A 22,341-nucleotide genomic window follows, 5' to 3' on the forward strand; every position below is an offset into this window, starting at 1 on the left:
CATTGTTTCAAAGGGACACCTTGCACTACTCAAACCAGTGTGAGGGTGGTGGAATTGGACTTTTAGCAAACTTAAGAGCAGACATGTATGTTTTATATATATTAGATAGAAATTAACATACATTTTATAATAAGATGCTTTCTATTAAAAGATATTTAAGGGGATGACTTAGACTATCAAAAAGCCAATGATGATAATCCATACTGTAAAAATATATACACTAATTTCTGCATTAAAAATAAATTATAGCCCATCAGACCATGAATTTATTCTAATGTAATTATGAAAAGCCATAATAAGTTTCAAATATGTACTGTGCAGTTAATGATTTAAATTTTAGAAAAATAAAACGTGTCATATGCTGTAAGTTTGAGGTGTTCCCTCGTCCTCTGAAAATAAAAAATACACTACTTTATATAGTTTCTCAGTATAAAGATTAGCCCTCCATCACAAATATACAGTGCAATGAAATTAGCAAATGAAAACTTTGCAGCATATTTATGGCAACTAAATAGAAGCCAATAGGCAACATTTAATCTTGTGTTTTGATTCTATGCTTGTGGTGTGAGAATTCATCAATACGGTACACAGGACAAAAGGCTGATACTATCAGTTTTAAGCACACGGCTGTGTACATTTAAAAATAGTTACAACAGAACCAAAAATGTGTTGGTTAGCACACTTTTTAAAATTGCTAATGCACTGTTTAATGCTTTCTTTCTGGAAAAAAAATTGTCCTCTTGCCAGTTTCATTTCTGTTGATACCATTTTAATGCCAAGTTTTCTATAAAACATTCCTGTTAAAATACAGTGTAATGAATGAAATGTTTTTGCAAAATACTTTATTATGTTTTGAAGGAAAAGATCTTTTTATTCAAGCCACCTTTACACATTCAGAAACACTTACTTAAAAATTGTCTTTATTTAGTGTATAGATATTTAGGGGTCTTTTCTCCCCAGGACTAATGTGCCACTCTTCCATTGACATTAAAGGGAATTATACAACACTAGGTCAGAATCTTATTAAAACAGGACAGTGCAATATGTAAACACTGTGCAGATTGTAAAACATACAGTAATTTTGATTTTGTATGTCACCTTAGGTCCCAAAAGGACAATTGGCAAGACTGCTTTTCTTTTTTTTTTATTCATTTTTAACTTTTGGGAAGAATCTTTAAAAAGAAAAACTTTCTGTTACATAGAAAGCATTTTCAGCGTTGTCAGTTTTGACAAAAATGAATATTTTTGGACATTATTATAATGTGTTTGTAAGATATGCAATTAAACCTTTCCACAGAGACTTCTGTAGAAAAATAAGTTGCTTGATTACGTCAGTTTTCTTCAATTTATATGCATACTCATTTTAATTTAATATATATCAGAGGTAATTAGACGCTACCAAATACTAAAAGTCAATTTTTGTGTTCAAGAAAAGAAAAAATTGTACTGTTTCTTTAAATCTGAATTTAGTTTTGGTACCTGTAGTACACTGAACCAAGGTCAAATCTTTGTTTTAGGTAAGCAGAGATCCTGTGAATGAAAAATATAAGCATATATAAACAGACGGGGAAAAAAGAGGAGGTTTGATTTTCCTGTAGAGTGGTCTTGTGATAAATGGGAAGAAAAGGTTATAAAAATACATAATAATGTGAACAGTCTTTCATATCAAAATATGACTTTCATGTTACTATTTACATTTTTTTAAACTAATTAATAGATAATGGATCTTAAAATAATGTTTTCCCTTTTTGGAATCCTTGCTCCATTAAGAACAGTGTACAGAAATAAATTGTGTTTGTTCTTATCTCTTCTAAAGCTTTATTTTTCTGCTCAGTGATCTAAAATTTGGTTACTTTCACTCTTATTTTAGAGTTATGGTAACAGATGTAAGTGCCGAGATCATTCAAAAGAATGTTAAGCTATTCATTTGTATTTCTTACTGAATGAATTTGCAGCCATAATTGCATAATGTAGATTCATTTTAGTCTCCCTCTCCTCCGTCCCCCAAAAGTTCTCCCAGTTCAGATATAGAAAAAAGATGTGTTTAATTGTCTTCAGTTTCATACTTCACCAAAAATTGGAAGATAGAGAAGAGGGTGATCTTTATCGTGACATTGAATGGATAGCCACTAATAAGGAATTAATAAGAAGATGTTGAGAAACAAAAACAAAGATGCATTTAGAAAATCGGCTCAAATGAACGTAAGTGAATGCAAATATCTTAAGATAATTTAGTCCAACCATTAAAAAAAATCTGAAATCATATTGTGTTTGTGTCCAACAATACAAAAGTTGTTGGATACACAGTGGAATATAATTTGCTTTCTTTTGAGTACGGTTTATAATTTTTGCCTGTATGTGCTGACAAATGCGTGCCACAATAAATGTCATGATATCTTCCACTGTTTAACATTAGCAGTAAGAAATTGGACAAAAATAGTTCTAATGTCCAAATAGGCCTAGTGTCCTAAGTTTATTTTTCTTTCAGTTTTTAACTGTCAGGAAGTTGTCTGAATTGATGGCACATATGTCTGCATGTATGTACTCTGTATGCAATAGACATATCATATATATATATATACACACACTACAGGCTTGGCTCATGATTCTTTATCATGATCTTCAGCAAAAAGAGGGATAGAAGAGAGTATTTGGATGTTTCGTCATCCTGTGTTGTGATAGTCACACAAATATTTTTGTATTGTGATGGCCGAAAAACAAATATTAAAAACATTTTGTGGTTTCACACTGTTAAAAAAAATTGGTGAGGGTAGACCATAAAGCATATATTTGGCTTAATGAAAGAAATATTTATGCTGTTTAAAATGTTAGTGGTTGAGATCTTTCTCAAGATTTTGAGGTTGTATGAAAAAGTTGGATATAATCGAGTCTTTAAATATTTCAGAAATCATTGAGGATGCAGCACAGCTCATTTTGTAGAAAAAGACGTACTGCACTATACTTTCTGGAGTTGGCTGATGCATTTCTTAAATATGTGAAATGCGATGAAAGTTATGTTTGAAAAAAAGAAGATGATTTTCAGTATACTGTGTTATATGTAGCAGGAAAGTATGCACTGTCAAATACAGTATAAGCTGTGGCTTTAATTAGTGAAATATGGGTTCTGAGCAGGATGGCTTTTGCTAGCCAGCAGCCAGGCAGAGTACGTACTAGGAGTTTGAATGGTAGTATCAGAAGCTAAGCTGCTTTTAAACAGTGTTAAGTGTAAAATATCTTGAACTATCTTTGTAAGTGACAGTAGGTCAGACCATTGAAATACTGAATGTTTGAATTCTTGAGTTTATGAAAAATGAAAATGGGGTTGCTGTTTGGAAAAGCTATGGCTTGAAATACCTTTACTCCATTTTGCAGGACCGTGAGTTTTTCAAAGAAGGCTGGAGAGAAGCTCTTGGGAGGGAATTTGAATGTTGCAATGAAATAAAATGTTGCATCTCTGCTTTCTTTCTTTCTTTCTTTTTTTCCCCCATCATATTTCTTTTCCTGCCACTATTTCCTAATCCATATTTTAAGGAACAAAACTTCATTAAATATTTTTATCAGGAGTATTTCATCAGGCCATTGAAACATATTGTATAGACTTCAAATTACACGAAACCATATAGCTGGTTAAGGGTACAGTAATGAAAGATGATGGCATAAGCAGAATAAATATTAAATCAGAGAGACAACTATGACTTTCCTTAACTAATCACCTAATCACTTTTTTGTAATGGTAAAATACTTTCCAGAGGAGACCCTCAGATTGAATAGTGTCAGATCCCCTTTTTTTCATGGTAGGGCATATTGAACATTTGACAGCATTTTTGTAAGGAAAGCATGTAAAACAATTTTTGAATATACCAATAACAGAAAAAGTATGTATATATATATAATATATATATATAAAAAACTACAACAGGGAGATTTCATTGGTTGACTGATATGGCGAGATGTGACGCAAAAGGACACTTGGATGGGTAGAAATGCTGATGTATGCCAAAGCAGGCGTACCAAGAAATGCTGTTGCTATGAGAGAAACAGAGAGAGAGATCATGAGAGAACAAGTTGTGGAGGCCTTAGTTTTTACCTTTTGGTTACACCAGAGAGACTGCAAACATCTCTAGTTTTTAGCAGGAAGAGAGAGGCTTTGGATGGGTATTTTAATTAGGATAAATTGAGGGGTGGGGAGAGAGACGTGACAGATACAGATTAGTTTAGAGTATAAAAGCAGATGAAAAGTAGAGGGGGGGGGTGCATATACTAAGCCAGGGATCTGTGTTAAGATACATATACACATTAAATATAGCAGATGAAGCAGCTTAGTATATTCTGATGTTGTTAACTTACAATTTAAAATAAAATTGTTAAAAATATATATAACCCCACCTTTTAAATTTATGAATTATCCAGCTGGTTACGGATGTCTCTTTTGTAACATTCTTAAGGGAGCTGCAATCTTACGAATCCATTAGCAAAAAAGAGTGAAAAATAATTAGCAAGGATTTTTTTGTCTTGCTTCTTCGGCAAGAGGGAAAAAAGTTTGTGCTCTGAACTTAGCCTAGCAGCTTCTGGAACTTGAGCCAAAAGGGGCAGGAAGTTGTTTTACAATAGAGTTACAGTGATCTGCCACAAATGGAAAAAGCCAAATGTTGGGCTCTGGGAAGAAGAAAAAATAGTCTCCCCCTTCCCACTCCCTAACCCCTTCTTTTGTCTCTCCCCCTCTCCCCCCAATAAAAAGGAAAGTTCAGCTGAAAGTTTTTTAATTGCTTTCTCTAAGTAATGGAAAGATTATCTCACTTGCATAGTCCACAGCAAGCATGAGGGAAAGAAGTATCAAAGGGACGTTTAAAAAAATGCACTTGGTAACTAGCAACGGGACTTTTGGCATGATTCCTCGAGTTTGCTTGAGGTTATGGAGGGGGATGGGAAGAAGAAAAGCAAATCTATGTAGCACGTTTACTTAAAAAAAAAAAAAGGAAAAACCTCATAATACTTATAACGTTTTAAAGGAAATGTGTGTTGATCCTCTAAAGCTGGATCCTCAGGCATTGGTAGCTCGTCTTTGCCGTCCGATGTGGTTTTGTGTGTGTGTGTGTGTGTGTGTGTGTGTGTGTAAGCGCTCTCAATCAAACAGCAATCATGGCAGCTGTTTTTCTTCCAGCACAGCAGTTGAGCTGTCTCGCCCAAATGCTTATCAGCTTTTGACTCTGTGCCAAGATAGTTATAAGGGCCAAGCAGCCTCAGCTCGGCTGTGCAGCTGGTTTGGAGTCAGGGCATGAGAAAACAACACCACGAAGGTTTTGTCACATCCACTATTTACTTTTCCAATCCCCACTTGCTGCACTGCTGTGTCTGCTGCGGTGGGTTCGTGGCTGCGCCTCATGTCACCGCACTGACCTGCACTCTGCATTGGGCATCCCTGCAGATACCTTCTGCTGGGGAAGGTGAACTGGAAAGTCTGATTTGCTGAACTGCCTCTTTAAACGTATTGTCATGTCGTGCATGCACTGAAATGCCTTCACCGTGTCTCCCCGCCTCTCCCCCCCCCCGAAATACAAGCCTGCATTGTGTGACAGGGAAACAGCTTTGCTGGAGTCGGAGGCAAATGCAGGAGAGCTGAAGCAAGTGTTACTGTGTGGAGGGGGCGCTTGATTCATTGTTGTGTGCCCGCTTGCAGTGTGTGTGTGTGTGTGTGTGTGTGTACGTGCGTGCGTGTGTCTGCGCATGATGAAAACGAGCTCGCTCGCGCAGGGCCATGCCTCCGTTTCATCATCAGCTGCAGTCCGCTCCGCTTTGCCGCTCCGGCACTCCTCTCCCGGAGCCGGATTGCGCGAGTCGCTCAGCAGGGGGAGATCGGACTGTGGGCAGGCTGGGGCTGCCGCTGCCGCCTGCCTTCCTGCTGCAAGGGCCTCCTCTGCCAGAGCAGAACTTTTCAAATGCTACAGCCAGGAGCTGCTTTCCCTGCTTCAGCGACCCTTCTCCGCTCTTAAAGCCGGATGCCTTTTCTTGCTGGCTGGGCTGGGCTGTGCAGCATCTCGCAGGGTTGAGGTTAAAGCTTCAAGTCATTCTACCAGTCCCCCCGCTGATCCATTTTTTTCCCCATCTTGCTTAAAGAAATTGATGTCTTGATTGAGCGATGAACCAGGATTTGCTACTTGGTGTGCTGTGCGAATGATGGCTTTCATTTGGGGTTTTTCCTGAGTGCCCATGCCCAGTGCTGCTCCTGGAACCAGCTCCTCTCTCTATGTATTTTTAAAAATTGCTGTACATATCTGCCACATGAGAAAGGATGGATGCTGGCCCTCCAACCCTTCTGTAATCTGACCATGGCTGAAATGGATATACTGCGGGCTTTTTTTGTCTTTGCAAGGTCCCTCCCCTCCCTTTCTTTCACAGTTTAGGAGGGAAAAGGGGTGTGCAGTAAAATGCTGTCTCTGGGACAGGTGCCAGCTCCAAGACAAAAGGAATAAAATAGGCGGCAAACGGGGAAAATTAATAGCTAACAAAAATAGGAATTGGAAATGTCTAAGAGGCAACCTTAGTGAAAGTATCGTCAGCTACCTGGCCTTTCTGTTGACTTGTATCTAGAGATATAGGCTAAAAGGAGAAAGTTAGGCATACTTTTTATTCCTCCTCTCTGTAGGCATTTGAAAGGATCAGGCTGCCTTTTTTTTTTTTTTTTTTTTTTTTTGTTTTTTGGTCTACTGTATTATTCATAGTGTCAGTGGTGAAGCCAGGACCATTAGCATGCATCAGACATGCTGTTTGTCTGTTTGCTAACATTCTTCATTCAAGACTTGTTAACTACCAGACAAGCTTAACACGCTTCTCTTTTCCCCCTCCACTTCTCTCTCTCTCTCTCTCCCCTTCCTTTCATGCCACCCCTTTAGTCTCCTATTGTTGTTGCTGGGAGCTGGCAGCCGGGGTAGTTGTGGCAGGGAAAGCATATGGACTGAGAAGCTGGAACCCGTTGCTAGGTAAGGACCGCCTTCCCTTCTTCCAGGCCTGCATGCACTTGCACAATCAAGAAATACCATGGAGCTCACTCAGTGTCTTCCATCTGCTTTCACAGGAGACTGCAGAACTGCAAGGTGAACACCTTGGCATCCTCTCTCGGTATCTCGTCCCTGAGGCTTGTTTCCCACCCTTCACAGGGTAAGATTCTTTCCCATCACTTAGATGCATCTGATTGACATGAGGTAACATTTCACATTTGTTTTCCTCCACAATGGAATGAGCAGCTGGAGTAATAACCAAGTAGGAAAATTAAGTTTCAGAAACTCTTAGTGGCTATCAGGAGATTGACTTTTAACTATGTATTTATTTTTATTAATTTATTTTTAACCTGCAATACATCTTGGTCCATCAAGGTTTAGATGAATGTAAAATGGTCACTTGCAGATTATTAAGGATGCAGTACTGTTGTTAATTTTTGCGGGTTCATTCTCCCTCCCTCTCAGGTCTACTCCTTCCTTTGCCAGTCTGTTTAAGACCAGACAAAGGTCGATCACAGCATTTATTTCTGAATGCAAATGTTCTAGGACTTGTGCCAGTCTTGCCTTCATTGATTACACTGTAGCTTCTTTGTTGAATGGCACTTTTTAATTTTCCCCCTTAGGTAATTCTTTTTTTAACAGAAGGAAGCTCAAACCTGAAAAGAAACAAAACAAAGTTGTGTGGTGCAAATTCAGATTTTTAGTTTAATTACTAAACATTTAAGTTTGGAGCAATTATAAAAACAGCTAATCTTTAGTTACATTAGTCTTTGTCATTTCTGTGTGTGTGTGTGTGTGTGTGTGTGTGTGTGTGTGTTTGCGGGTGTGCTTATGTGCATTTATTAACTGATAATTTTGAATGTTACTTGATGACCATTGTTAATTGCATCCCACTACAATTCAGTTTTCCTGATTGTTTTAGCAATGTGCATTTTGGCATACTTTTTTCCTGCTCCCATATGTATTGTTTCTGAATGCTCAGAATTATCCTACTTATAATTAGCAATTTTTATAACAAAGTTTCAAAATCACTTTAGTAATCTCTTAAAGCACCATAAATCAGTCTTTCTCTCTCTTTCTCACTCTCACACACACACACACACACACACACACACACACACACACACACACACACAATTAATGAAGGAATTTATGTAAGTATAATACTTGTATAATGTAATGCCATTTATAGATCAAAACAGCATGTGGATGTAGATGTTCTTGTCATAACCCTGAAGCTCTCAGTCAATTTGGCAAACTCTACACACTTAAGATATATTAGTACTATGAAAAGGCTGATATCATATTTAGTTTGCATTCATGCAGCCAAGTAAAATGTACATGTGCAAATACAGGAGAATAGATCATTGTTCTGCTGGAAAGAAATATACCTTAAAAGACATTTTGTGTGAAGCTTATTCCTTCTGTATGTTTGTAACAGAAAATGCTTTCCTTTACACTGCAAAATATGGAGGCTTAGTCAAATATTTTAAAGTTACTCATTTTTATTTTATTTGTGTCAGTATATTTAAAATTAAAAAACAACTCTAAACCTAAACTGATTTATTTTTCAAACAAAAATAATTAGAACATACTGCCTAACTTGTGCAAAGCTATTTTAAAATTTAGGCCACTGACAGTACTGGATCAAAATAATCTACATAATAGCATTGTATTTGGGCTCTTTTATGGCAACATAAAACAAAACAACAACTAATAACTTTTAGTAGTAAAGCTGATTAAACTCAGAACCAGGCAGAGTATGTACTGGTGAGCTGCAGAGATCAAGACAGGAGTTCAGGAATGTATGACACGGTAGCAAAACTAAAATTAAATTCTTCCAAGTATTATTTTAGAGCCTGTGTAAAGTCCATAGAACAATACACATAAAATAAGAGTTGGGAAATTTTAAGCTATAATATTTGTAGTAGTTATGAAATCAGAAAATTATAGTTAATTTTATTTTAACACCAAGGGAAATTCAGACTGCTTCATGATACAGACCCTAATAGTTCTATAGCTGTAGGCAGTTTTTTTTCTCACTAGCTTGTAATACTGTTGTCGTTCTATTGTTGATTAGTATTTTTAAAAGAAACATAAAATGATTTACAGTAAATTAGCTTGCATTGTTATTTTCTAGATGATTCACTATAAATTGTATATATGAAAAAGGTAATAAAAGCAGAACTGATACATTATTGGTTTATTTCATCGTGAAAATATTCTTGAGCATACTACAAATTGACTTAGTAAGGCATAAAAATCGTGCATTTTGTACATTAATTGAAGGAAGGAGATGAAAATTAATTCATTAGGTGGATTGATTTCATCCAAGTTTTTAAGTTTAAAATTATTTTGGACTAATAGTTGGAATAAAACCAGTGATAAAGAAATCAGTAAAACCCTCAGATTAGTGCCATATTAGGAATTATGACAATGAACTAAAATTTTTAATTTATTAAAGAATTTTATACTGGACTGCGAAGTATTATTCTGCAGTTTGTGACATATGGATGTAAAATGCAAGTATGGGTAATACCCTCCATAATTAAAATATATCTTTATTGATAACAGTCAAGTGCATTTTTATATAATAGTGTCAGTTAAACTTTTTTGTTATTAAAAAAAAAAGGGGGGGGGGGTAATGCTGCTGTCTGTAACAGGTTACAAAATCACACACATCCCGTTGCAAAGTATTTTTTTTACCAAATACTGTTGATATATGCCGCGCAGGAAATGCAACAGCTGAAGGTAAATCTGTTTTAGGATTGTGAGTAATGTGAAGTGCTGAACTGAAAGCAGATATTATGTAAAAGATCACGGGTAGACTGCAATACAACAAAATGAACAAAGTACACAATACTTTATCCAAATGAATGGATTATGATGGGGTAATTATTTTAAAAGGTAATACATTGGACTTGAATTATTGAGAGCCAAACCGTGGTGACCTTGCTCAGGCAAAACTCCCTTTGAAATTATTGGAATTTTGCGAGGGTGAGTCCTGAAGGATTCGGGCTACTATGAATTTAGGAGGGGTGGGTTTGTTTGTTGTTTGTTGGTTTATTTAGAAGCATCTCTCCCAATGATCTTTTTGTTTGTTTGTTTTGAGGCATCTCTCTGAACGATATTTATAGTTCCTTGTTCTTGTCCATATTACATAAATGATGTGATACAAACCATGGTTTATTTCATATGGACATGGACATAGACAGAGACATAGAGCCCTGGCCTCTTCTAACACATGCCAAATATTATTAAATATTCTTTAGAGACTAAAAGATATTATTTCTGGGCTCCTTTTTCATTTTTTATTTCATCCAGATTTCTTTTGAAGAGATTTGCATATAAAAATAGTGGTGTGCTTTCAGTGAGTTCCTCACAAATAGAATGACTTAACTGTAATCAGCCTTCATTCCATGTGACACTTGCTCTTGTGACATAATAAAGCTGTGGTGTCTAGAAGGCTGAACAGCAAGGTTCAAGGTCCCTTGTGCACATGGTTGCTTAAGGTGTGGGCATGTCTGTGATTGTGACACCTTCTCTTCAGAAATGTGAAATGTGTTCTAATGAAGCATTTTGCTTCTTAACTGCATTGCTTGCTGTCAGCTCAAAACAGGTGCAGATAATCATCCTTCTTTGCTAATCTGGCTGTTCTGATGGAGGTATAACAATGCAATACCATGTCACAATTTTAATTTTGATTTGTATAGTTTGTTGGCAAAAAACACATTTTAATGAGAAACACAGTTACATGTTTAATTCGTCAAACAGTGCATGCTGTACTACTAAAGATGAAGAAATATGTTCCGTGTGTGTTGATTCGGTATATGTTGTATTTGATTTGTGCAAAGGTATGCATTCAATTATTCTGTATGCATGCAGCTCGATAAACTATTGATTGCAGCATGAACATCTAGACAGTGGTAGTAGTACTTCTACACAGAACCGCTGTGTCAGGCACCCTCAGCGTGCATAGGTAGGTAGGTGCTGGTAAATAGGTAGATCTAAAAGAGCAGGGCTAGATTTTTTTAAGTTGTACGTGCACTTTTGCAAGCTTGCATTAGCACAAATTCTAATGCATGTGTAAACCTCTGTTCTCACATGCCTGTAATTATGGGCCTGATCTAAAGTCTACTGACATCAATAGGGTCCTTCCATTGGCTTTAATGGGATTTGGATCAGGCCCTATGTGCACAAACATCAGGATTTAGTGCATTGGCGTGTGCATGCCTGCAAGTCAGTAGGCACAATAAAACACTTTGGGGGCACTTTTGTAAATCTCACCTATATATCGGCATTGGTGAATAAATCCATTTATGATTTTCTAAAGAAAGAAACCCATGTAAACTCCACAGCTACTCCTTCCTCCATGTAAGTCAGTAACAAAACTACCAGTGACTTCAGTGGGATCAGGATCTTGATAAAGTAAGACAGAACAAAACTCTGAGTTTGATCTCCTCTTCTGATGGCCTTTCTCATGAGACTGCAGACTTGAATAAGAGCTGCAGAATCGGGCCTTTTCACAGTTTAATCTCTTTTAAAGTATGTGGGTTAAATCTAAATCCTCATTATTTTGGGTAGTCCTTATAAGAACCATTATTTCCTGAAGCTTAGTGTTACTAATTATTTAATACTTCTACATTATTGTCTGTTCAATAAATTTGAAACGTGTTATGTTCGACCTCTGGAAACAAAGGGTCTGATCCAAAGCTCATAGGAATCAGTGGAAGTTTTTCCATTAACTTCAGTGGGTTTTGGATCAAGCCTGTATACGTAGCAGTTTTAAATTCTGGTGCAACAATTAGAGTGACTTTCTCTTCCCTCTCACGGTTCTCAGGAGTCTGATGGAAATTATTCAGGAAAGTCATTCCCAAATATTTCTTAAAAGACATTATGTGTGTGGGTGGGGAGGGTTCCAAAGATGATACAGGATGATCCAAGCAGCTTCATGAGCCTGGTGCAGTAAACGAGAGTTTTTGGAAGAAGCGGGAGAGGCATTAGGTTCTCATTAGGAACATAATTAAAGCTGTGGCTTCCTAAAAAGAAATACTTCTTATAAATTAGAGGAGTTTTTTTGGAATTATCCTAAATATTAATGACACCTTTGAATTACTGTTTATTGAATTTTGGCTCGGTATAAGACTACAATGACCTCAACCTTCATGTCTGGTTATCTGCCGGGAGAAACATTCAGCTTCTGCATGCTCTTTTTGAAATATTCAAATGACATGTGTTTTTCAGACTTGTGTTTAAAAAAAAAAATAGAAAAATAAATTGCCTCACACACTGATTATAATTTTTGTAAAAGAAAATATTAAATATTTATTATTTAATATCTGACTATATTATATATAATAATTCATTATTAATAGGCCTTTATTAAATATTAATTTAGAAAGTCTTCATTTTCTATAGCTCTTGATTGATTATATATACATTGCTGCAGCATTGTTTTAGCTCTCTAAAGTCTTGTGTGTATTTAGCATGTTGTACATGCATATTTTCTTGCACATGTGTGGTCAACATGGTATCTTTTCATATAGTGCAAAAAGACATGAATTTCTCACCATATTTCTTGGAAAAATCAAGAAGAGGAAATACCTCCTTATTTTTAGTGATCAAAAATCTCATATGCTTTCTGTTTACATTTTTGAGAGAAAATGCGAGCTACAGTGCATAACTACTACTACAACTCTGCTTAGGTGCTAGGATTAGAAAAATACTTGTCATATGTGGCCTTGTTTTCTTTATAGTTCCTTATTTTATTTTTTCCTTATTTCTGCTAATTTAAACAAAAAGAAAAAAATACTGGAAACAACTGGATGAAAAGTTAAAAAGAAACTTCAAACAGTTTGATTTTGTGTCATTTTATTTACTTATTGGGGCAGGGAGCTGAGTAGGTTAGAAAAATATTTGGTAGTATTTTCGTGTTTTGCGATCATGGTAGGCCATGTCACTTTGCGTTCATAAGTCAAATCAGTATATGTCCTGAGTTAGGATGTTGTTGGGTTTTGTTTTTGTTTGGTTTTTGTTTAAGACTATACAGCTGTTAAAGTTTTTCAACACAAAGTATATTAGGTTTCTGCTTAAAACTTAAGTTTTCACCTACCTGGTATAATCAACATGAAAAATTACAAATATTTGTAGTATTTTGAATTGATAATTAATTACTAATTTCAGTCCAGTAGGTGCTTTCTCGATACACAACAGCCTGAATGCATTGGAAGTCCTTTGGTATTTTGTCTTGTTTTTAATTGTAACTCGGTTAATGTGCAAAAGGGTAGGGAACACTATTTGATTGTGTTCAAGAACTCTTGGTCAGTATCTTTGTTTCTACATTCATACACAAAGGATTCTTATTTTAGAATTGCTATATTCTTCCTACTGTATATCGCATCTCATTTTTAAAAGTCTTGTTTTAATAATATAGCTCATGTTCTCTGTTGGTTGTAATTTACCATCTTTTTTTAATTCTGATCAGAGTTTTTCTGTCGACATTTGTCGCACGCAACAGTTTATATTTATTGTCTTGTTCGTTTGTAGAAAAATTGTTTCCAGTCTTTTAGGGCCTGATCCGAAGCCCATTGAAGTCAGTGGAAAATCTCCATGAATGTCAATGAGTTTGGATCAGGACCTTGAAGTAGAGTAATACTTATTTAAATTTAAATGAATGATACAGGAAACCTAAACTTAAATATAGAGAGAGAGAGCATTAAAGTGATTCTAACTAATACTAAGTGCTGTCTAGACTTACGCAGTGCATATTGTGTTTGTATGATTTGGACTGATTTAAACAAAGGAGTGCCAGAATGCAGCTCTCTTGTTTTAGAGGACATGGCATCCATATTCCTTTGATGGTCATCTCTGTGTTGCCAGGTTCATCCATGGGATATTTATGCACCAAAAGTGGATGAAAACTACTTTAAAAGGCCAGAGGAAGACCTAAGGCTCCAAAGACCCAAGGGTCATATATTCTCATTATAAACTTCGTTGCAACTTTTTTTAATGCTGTGTGAAAGTTAAAACTTTTCCATCTCTCAGTTACATAAACAGCGTGTTTAGATTTTTTTAAATGTAATTTTAGATGTCAAAGTATATTTTTAAATATATAATTTGAGTTTATATAATCAAATGTTAAAAAGTTAATGACTGATTTTTTCCCCCCAAAAGGATACAAATTTCTTATTTTAATAAATTCTATATTCAAATTATATAGAAGGAGGAATTAAGCTGAAATGGTCACCTGTAAATTTTGTTTCTTAAATTGAGATTTACGATGACAGATTTAAGATCTTGATTTACCTTTTAAATTATAAATAAAATGATTACTTATACTGAAATTTCAATTCCATTTGAATGTCTTACATTTTATTTGAATTAATACTAAGTTACCCCACTAGACTGTGTCCTCTACCTGTTTGTGTGTGTGGGCATCTTTGCAGTCACATACACACGTATTTATCTACATAGATCCACATGTATATGGACACACACACTTTAATTCGGTGTAAATTGAATTGAATTTGAATGTTCTATATATATAAAATAGGTGTGCACACATACACATGTAAAATCATATTGAATATGTAAAATATTTATTTAAAATGGTAAGTCTTTGATTTACCTCTGGATACCTCATAAACATTCTGTTTTTTCCAGTTTAACAAGTTAAAAATATCAAGTGTCATATATTTGTAGTTTTGGCCCCCAAAATAGGTTTTATAAGTCATAACTTACAATGTTGGTTAAGCTAAAAGGCAAGGAATAGTTTACTGAACCACAGCCTGGTAGAGTGACCTCAACCAACATGGTTTATACATCCCTTCCTTGAATCTACAAAAAGAGGACTAGTTTGGTGACAGCTGGTAAGCAGGAAGTTGTATCTGGTGTGGGAGAACAGGCCATGCTGGAAGCAGGGTAGCACATCCAGTCGAGGTTTTGCTACTTGCTTTGCTTTACTTAACTGTGAAAAAGGGATTACTCTACTATGACTTCTGTAACATATGAAGGATGTCCTCACACTTGCTGATGACATTGTACATCTCAATATTCCATAATTAATGAGTCAGCAGTATTTCATACCACATTCCATATACCAGTATATGCAGCTCTGGCGTGTGAAAAAGAACTTCAAGAATTAAATAGAAATACATTCTCTTCCCAAAGTAGGTATTCTCTTCTTGTAAGATAGGGCCAGATTGCATACATTTAAAGCCTATGACCATTTACAAAATTCCTTGTTAGATACATGACATCAAAATTCCATCCTATGTTGTTGGCATAGCCTTTGTGTTTCTGTCATCTGCCTAACAGAATACAGTGAAGAGTACACACTTGGAAAAAGAGGATACGTGATTAAGTGTTAAATTCCAAAATAGAGTAAGAAATGTGTAGTTTTCTGTGGTCATATGGATATTCCTCAGCAGAAGTAATCAAATCCAAAATAAAACCTTCAATAAAGAGCAGCTAACACGCTTCTCTGGAGAGGAATTCATGAAAAATTCAACATTTTCTAATTCTGAACACTACTTTAAAATTGCTTATAAAGAACAGACAAAAACTCTTAAAATCATCCTTACATTTAGAGATGAACTTTGAAAGCTAGTTGGACAGTGAATTGTACAGTTGGTTGCAGTTCCTCACTAGTTCATGTAATGCATTTTCATCAACACAAAAATCTTCTGGTGACTTTTGGAAGATGTTTTTCTTAGATACATTTCACAGCATTTTCTAATGTTACAAATTCTGAGCACTAGTATAAACAATGAAAGGCCATTAGTTATTGTGCTACTGTTACTCTAGTAGAGGGAAATTCACCCATTTTGCAGAGGGCCAGCTCCAGATCTGTACATCTTTTAAGTCTCACTAAAGCCAAGTTATGTAGTGCATAGGCCATACTCTGGCCCTCTGCACAGGGGAGAATTTCTTCTTTAGGACCCAAACATGTAAATACTTATTACTGGGTGAAGTGCTTTCTACTGTGAGTAATCTCTCTGTCCCATTGGCTTCAGTGGGGCTGGCTACTCGCAGTAGTAGTATACCCAGTAATAAGGGGTTGTCTGATAGGGCCAATAAACAGATTGTGGTGCTACTTTGAAAAACAATGAGATTTATTCTTCTCTATTCCAACTTTCATAAACCAAGTGGGGCGCACTAGTTAGGACCTGGCCATAATTTTAACATATATGGGTGTGTTTTGGTGCCCGTGGTCTGGAGGCATGAGCAAAGGGTTGGGAGTTGGGAAATCCTAAATTCTAAACCCAGCTCTAGTACTGATTGTAGCCGTGATCAAGTCATTGCACCTCTCTGCCTCAGTTTCCCCACCTGTAAAGCGGGGATAATAATCTTTACTTTTTGCATAGGAGTGTTGTGTTGTAGTTATTGGTTGAACATTCAGAGCATGATATAAATGCTAAGTTTTATATCTTAGAGTGTGTGGATTTTATTTGTTTATTTAGTTGGGGGGTAAGATGTTTTGAAATGTGTGAGGGCAAATAATGCTTATGAAACTGAGGGACTAACAACATCACTTTGCACAAATCTGCTAATGTATGTCAACCTCCACCTCTACTGCACCTGCTATTCTACTTCTTGGTTTATTTTGGGTAGGCACTTCCAATCATATCACACTATGTGATGGTTGTGTGATAGGGTCTAAAAGAACATTCCTCCTCCCAAAATTCAGCGTTAGTCATGGTCTAAAGTGGAATATGAAACCAAACTTTCATAGGCAGAAGATTAGTTGGTGCCCTTCCTAACCTACCATGTTTCCACTCCCCACCACCATCTTGTAAAGTTACTCTGTTTTGTCCATACATAAGCAAGTAAATGTGCTTACCAGGAAGTTGGCATTCTTCACACAAGTACCTGAAATAAAAAATCTAAACCTAAATCAGAAAAGCTGGAGATAGAAGAGATCTGTTAAATCACCAAATCCATTCCCATTTCAGTGTAGGATATTTCCTTACAAACCATTAAAATACAGTATGTGGTTAACATTCTATTAAAGCATATGGAAATGAATAGATAATTGATTACTAAAATTTCCTTTGCAGAATGCATTTCAAATGTTTCCTCTAGTATAGCCATCTGGGAAAAAACTTGTTTAAAAAAAAAAAAAAAAGTGATGTCCTCTGACATATTTAAGTGGTTTGTTTGCTGAATTTTTTCCTGATAACTCCATTCTCTTCTGCCTAGTATTTTCTGTCTCAGGTGTAGTTTGTTTTTTTCCTTTTGTGACCCATCCTATGTTTCCTGTTAGAAACTGAACTCCTTAGTACTAGTAGAACTAGTGAGAGTGCCTGGTCATTACATTATTGACATCCTGTAGCAAATTACAGTCAGCTGAAATGAACAGGCTTCCTCTATCACCCTGTCTCCAGCTTTTTTTTTTTTTCTCTCTCTCTCATCAGGGGCACAGCTACACTGAAGAACACCCCCTGACACACATGTGATGCATATAATTAAGAAACAGATTTATCCTGCTTAAAATTTTACCAAGTGAAGGGAGCACCACTTATTCCTCAGTGTGTTCAGCTTCAAGTCATCAAAATCTATAACATTTTTAAGTTATTGCATAAGGCTAACTGTATTTTTAATAACTGTTTTAAAAACTAATTAATTTTTCTACCTTTTTATTGAGTACATTACTTACATCCAAATGCTGCAGACACTTATGCATGTGATGCGGCTTTGCACACGTCAGCAGTCCCATCAAATCCAAAAAAAAAAAAATCCCGTGACGTCTACAGGATTAGCCCTTTACTTCAATAACTGGGGTGTTTTCAGTGAATAGATAGAGATCTGTGTGGAGAATAGTGCTTCTTGTATTTATAATCAACAATATGGAAAGCCTATAGCCAGAATTTTCAGAAGTGTTCACTTATTTGTGGGTACTGCACTTGAGATATCTAGTGCCTGATTACCAGAGATCTTTAAAATCTTCATCTGGGAGTTTTGGGTTCTTAGCACCTCTGAGCCTCAGCACCTATGTGTCTCAGATTGGACACACAAAATTCTGAAAATTTGACTGAAGATTATAATTATTTGTCTGCATTGTTGTACCAGCTACAGTCCCCATTATATTAAGAATTGTATAATGCTCAAGTAGACACAGTCCCTGCCCCTTAGAGCTTAAAGTCTAATTTGAGACCAGATGGAATAATTGAGTGTGATAAACCTAAGGAAGGAAAGAAGAGGGAGGATAAAACTATAGTTTGGACTATTCCTTTGGACAGATTTTCTGACTATCTCAAGGCAACATGCTTTGCCTTTTTTTTTTTTTTTTTTTTTTGGTCCTGTTTGCACATTTGTCCTAAACTCTTGTATTTTTTTTAAATTGGTTTTGTACCACTTTTTCTTTCTTTACTCCTCATCTCAGAACACCCACAGGTATATTTCCAGAATTATTGCCAGGCAAGACTATGGTTTTAGCTCATGCACCTCCTATATAATCAGTGCTTGTCTGTGACTGCTGCTCAAATCAAAAAAGAAGACAAAGCTGTATTTCCCCCCTCCTTCAGTTAGATGGGTGGTCATTCAAAATTATCAGCTTGCTCCACCATGCTTTGAACTGGAGACCTGGAAACTCACTGCAATAGTATACTGCTTCAGAGGCTGATTGGCAGATTTGGAATTCGAACGTTATACTCTCAAAAAACAGAGATACTGAGCACACCAGGAGTTCAGTCCAGTGATGAATAGATATTTCAGTTCAAGTCTGTCACTGAATTAGAAATCCAATCAAAAGAACCAGTAGATAAGAAATCTATAGATCTATAGCCATGGTGACTAGTTTACCTATTTTACTTCAATCTAATCAGCAAAGCAAAACGCTACTGTATGCTGCTACTGACACACATAGTATGGGAATGGTAATTCAGTAACTTTCAAGATCAATATCAATATGAGATGAGGCAAAAACATAAAATAACCCCCCCACCCCCCTTTTAATCCTTTTATTCTGTTTTAACAGTGCATATTCTATTTTCTGTTATGTCCAGTATGGGCTTTTTATTAAAAAACAAAAGTCAATAGTTTTTTGTGGATGAGGTATTTAGATACATATTTATCCTAACTACATACATCCAGTGCATTGTTGTCACTACTTTTTTAGTGTTGTTGTTTAAATAATATGTCTTTTTGTGATTCTCTTTAAATGAGAAATCCATTGGACACTAATTTTCATGTTCATATCAAATGTTATTTTTAAGTTACACTTAAAAAAAGAAAACACACAGCAACTCAGTTCAGATGCATTCAGTGAAAAGCCTTGATCCTTCATCCATTCCTGTTAAGGGCAAAACTCACTACATTCAATGGGTGTAGGATCAGGCCCTAAATAACTGTCCAGTGGTATTGTGTCAGCTCAAGCGTTGTCACATCTGTACTTTTCAACAAGCAACTGTTGATTTTAGAGGAGAAAATAAGTCCATAAATAACTTTGATAGATTACATAGTTAGTCAGAATTTTATTTTTGGAGTCATGTACAGACTATTGTAGTACAATGCTATTGTGTTATACTAAATTGTTTGCAATACTATGCTGTTATAGTATAACTTATTTAATTTGCCTCATCTGCGATACAGTCTATATTAAAGAGTTGAAGTTTTAGATTAAAATGTAGTTTTCAGGCAGAAAGAAACTGCAGTAAAAGTACTTGGACTACTAGTTCTTCTAATGATTAATAGCAAGACTTGCTTGGAACTTAGTCTTTGATTTCCTCTGTTTAATTGTAGCCCTAAGTGAAATAGGGTTTTGATTTACAGAAAATGTAGAATTGGGTACAGAAAGTTTTAAATTTCAGTAACAATAAAATTTCCCACAATAATCATCTCATATTGTTTCAATTCAAAAGAGCTAAGGGTTGATTTGTGTGGGGGGAAAAACTAGAGCAGCCAAGTTTAAAACTTCTTTTGACTAGTATAAAAATTGATTTTCTTCTTGTAATAAATGTAGCAAACACATACACACAAGTATACGCCATCTACCTTAAATTTAGGAATAATGTGCATACTGATTAATTTTAAACCATTTACAAGTTTCACAAAACTACTTACTTACTCAGACAATCAGTATGTTAAATTAACTAGAAAATTGTAACGACATAAATTAGAACAATGGTGGAAAAAATAGTAGGAGCTACAGGAAAAACAGCATCCTGTAAGTATGGCTTGAAAATTTATTTCAACAGCTTTTCATATGATATTTACATAGGTATACAGAGAATGGTATATACAATATGTTACTGAGGATTTAATAGTAATTCGGGCCTGTTCTTTAATTCATTTTGGGGAGTTTTGCATGACTGGACCCTGGAGAACAAATTCTTGCTTCAGTCTGCTTTTGTTTTTTTTCTCATTATACTGTAATCAAGAACAATGGATAAAGTACTCATCCTAAGCTTTAGAATTCTAGATAGTTTAAATATATAGACAAATGTTCAACCTATTAAGGGAAAATTAAATTAACCTTAAGAACCCCACGCAAATTCTGCTCTATTTATTTGGATAAATTCAGAAGAATGCCACTGACTTAAGTGCAGCTATTTCAGATTCATGCTACTATAACTGAGAACTGAACTGGGCCTTTCTGTTTAATTATATATCTGACAAAATTCAGTTAAAAAGGTTTATAAAAGAATAACTGTAATTGTTTGTGCCCATCGCTTGGGTTTTAAAGTGCTGCAGCACAATCTTTCCATGTAGACATTTTTGTTTGACTTTTACAATTTGAATAGTATCTTCTGTAAAATGACTTGCTGTGTCTATGCCATTTGAATAGTACCATTTGCATAACCAAAATTTAAAATAAAAACATAAAATACAGAATCAGAAGACTTAAAAAATATGGTGTACCATATTTCTTGGATAATTTAATGTAATGACTTTTTAAAATCAGGTAAGCTCTGCATTTGTGCCACAGTCTGACAGTTTAATCAAGATACAAATTCAGAAACAAATCAGCACTGTCTTTTATATAGTGCTTCTAAATCCAACATAATTGGTACCAGACCTTAGTAGAGGAAAAGATTGCCATTTTCATCCTACTGGTACCAGTGGGTGTTGCTCCACAGCTGCACCACATAAAAAGAGAAGATACAAGAGAAATTGAAGGTCCAGAATACGCATTCCTTTACAACATGCGTTTTCATCAGTATATGAGGTTGATGAAAAAATCCATTTAACTCAGTATGACAGTGTATTGTAAATAATGCAGTTTACTTTGCATTCTTTATCCTTCCTTTCTGGTGATGATAGAGAATTTTAGACAAGCTCCCCTTACTTTTAAGGATTAAATATACAATCAGAAATAGATAGCACCATTATTGTATTCTTCTCTATGGTGATAAGAACATTGTAATTAGCAAAAATATTTTTAATTGATGCTTTTGTTATGTTAAAACATATACCTCATTTCCAGCTACAATATAGGTTGTACAGTGTATGTTTCCAACTGCATATTTTTAAAAGAAAGTATAAAAGCATGTATTTATATTTATAGGAACATATATAAGCTATAGACTGAAATTGTACATTCTAACAGCACAGATGGAGTATTCCGTCATTAGAACTGTTTGTTGCTTGTTGGAACACGGAGCATATTTCTATCATGGCATCAACAATTTCTAAGAAATGAGGTCAAAATAAACAGGTTGCACTTGGATACAAGAACAATCTGGAAAATAACCTCAGATCCCTGCTTCAGCATAAATATATATTTAGACAGACACATTTTTTATAACAAGGTATTGCCTTTTCTGTTATTTGGTAGAGAATATGTGCAGTGCATTTTAGATGTACAGGTGTATATGTACACTACCTGGTCTTTAAGAGCTAAACTAAATTTATATGCGACACCCTTGCAATCTTTCTCTAAGCATGTGTTTTATAAGTACAGCTGTGGTGATGTCATGGTAGATGCAAAGCATTTTTAAATAATCATGTTGAAAATGATTCCTTTGGTGGAGGTCTGATCTTGCAAACCGGCACATCAGTAACGTCACTTACACACGTGATCACGTCACAGTCAAGAGGACCTCTTTCATGGGTAAAGTTGATTACAGGCGTGTTTGCAGGATCAGGCTATGCATAAACTCCTATTCTGAGTGAGATCCTGGCCCCTTTGTGTTCTGTTGTTGACCTCGGTGATGCCAAAATTTCATCCCTCGTGCTTAAAAAAGCCAACCCAGTTACATACAATGGGACAAATACTCTAAAAATTTTGGCTTGAGTAGGGACAAAAGTTTCTATAACCACATTCATCCGTAGCTAGCTACTAATATTTGCTTAGTCATGGTACAGTCGTGTTTCTTTTGTTGGCTTTTAAAAAAATCATAAGTAT

General features: G+C 35.5%; 1 long non-coding RNA gene across 3 annotated transcripts in view; it reads left to right on the forward strand.

Annotated features, from left to right (window-relative positions):
- Positions 1–5,704: 5,704 nt before the first annotated feature.
- The window catches only part of LOC137141902 (uncharacterized), a 128,230-nt gene continuing 111,593 nt past the window's right edge, over positions 5,705–22,341 (forward strand). For all 3 annotated transcript variants that reach the window (XR_010916771.1, XR_010916770.1, XR_010916772.1), the window contains exons 1-2: positions 5,705–6,977; positions 7,073–7,155. This is a non-coding gene — a long non-coding RNA (uncharacterized lncRNA). The remainder of the gene's footprint in view (positions 6,978–7,072; positions 7,156–22,341) is intronic.

Source organism: Emydura macquarii, unplaced genomic scaffold (genome assembly GCF_026122565.2).
Source record: "Emydura macquarii macquarii isolate MOO-44397 ecotype Brisbane River unplaced genomic scaffold, CSIRO-AGI_Emac_v2 contig_3122, whole genome shotgun sequence".
Taxonomy (NCBI): domain Eukaryota; kingdom Metazoa; phylum Chordata; order Testudines; family Chelidae; genus Emydura; species Emydura macquarii.